Source organism: Chiloscyllium plagiosum, chromosome 24 (genome assembly GCF_004010195.1).
Source record: "Chiloscyllium plagiosum isolate BGI_BamShark_2017 chromosome 24, ASM401019v2, whole genome shotgun sequence".
Lineage (NCBI taxonomy): Eukaryota > Metazoa > Chordata > Chondrichthyes > Orectolobiformes > Hemiscylliidae > Chiloscyllium > Chiloscyllium plagiosum.
The window spans coordinates 5,489,451-5,490,982 of record NC_057733.1 but is presented as its reverse complement, the minus strand read 5'-3'; positions in this window follow the sequence as shown (position 1 = coordinate 5,490,982).

Here is a 1,532-nt window from a genome sequence, read left to right as displayed (position 1 = left end):
CCAACCGTCGTGTTGCCATGGTCTGGCGATGGAGGAGTCCAAGGACTTGCATGTCCTTGGTGGAGTGGGAGGGGGAGTTAAAGTGTTGGGCCATGGGGTCATTGGGTTGGTTGGTCCGGGTGTCCCAGAGGTGTTCTCTGAAACATTCCGCAAGTTACTGTGGATTATATCTGCCATAAATTCTGTTGGATGCAAATCTTATCAGATTGAATGGATCAGTTGGAGAGATGTTAGAAGCAATGAGGAATTTGCAACAGCAACAGTATGTTATGGATGGCAGTTAGAGGAAGGTGGGAAAGTCTCAGATACAGTCACGTAGGTGGGTTAACTGCAGGAAAGAGGTAGGCAGCCTGTGCAGGAGTCTTTTGTGGATATACCCATTTCAAACAGATATGCTGTTTTGGAAAATGTAGGGAGTGATGGATTTTCAGGGGAATGTAGCACGAACAGCCAAGTTTCTGGTATTGAGACTGGCTCTAATGCAACAAGGGGTACGTCGGCTTCCAAGAGATCAATTGTGTTAGGGGATTCTGTAGTCCGAGGTACAGACAGACGTTTCTATCCTTCCTGTAGCATTTGTATCCTGGAACATTAAGCTGTCAGTCCTGCCCATCCCTGAACCATGTTTCTGTAATTGCTATGATATCCCAGTCCCGTGTTCCTAACCACGTCCTGAGTTCATCTGCCTTCCCTGTTAGGCCCCTTGCATTGAAATAAATGCAGTTTAATTTATTAGTCCTACCTTGTCCCTGCCTGCCCTGACTGTTTGACTCACTTCTGTTCCCAACTGTACCCATCTCAGATCGATCTCTTTCCTCACTATCTCCCTGGGTCCCACTTCCCATACACCTTACTAGTTAATCCTCCTGGGCAGCTCTAACAAATTTCCCTGCCAGTATATTAGTCCCCTTCCAATTTAGGTGCAATCCGTCCTTCTTGTACAGGTCACTTCTACCCCAAAAGAGATTCCAATGCTCCAAAAATATGAATCCTTCTCCCATACACCAGCTCCTCAGCCATGCATTCATCTGCTCTATCCTTCTATTCCTGCCCTCACTAGCCCGTAGCACTGGGAGTAAACCAGATATTACTACCCTTGAGGACCTCCTTTTTAAATTTCTGCCTAACTTTCTATAATCTCCGTTCAGAATCTCAACCTTTTTCCTTCCTATGACCTCTTGCTGGCCCCTCTCCTCCGTGAGAACATTCTGAACCCTCTCTGAGACATCCTTGATCCTGGCACCAGGGAAACAACACCATTCTGAGGCAAGAGGCAAGAGAGGAGGGGGAGTGGTGTTTCTGATAAGGGATAGCATTACAGCTGTGCTGAGGGAGGATATGCCCGGAAATACATCCAGGGAAGTTATTTGGGTGGAACTGAGAAATAAGACAGGGACGATCACCTTATTGGGATTGTATTATAGACCCCCTAATCGTCAGAGGGAAATTGAGAAACAAACTTGTAAGGAGGTCTCAGCTATCTGTAAGAATAATAGGGTAGTTATGGTAGGGGATTTTAACTTTCCAAACAT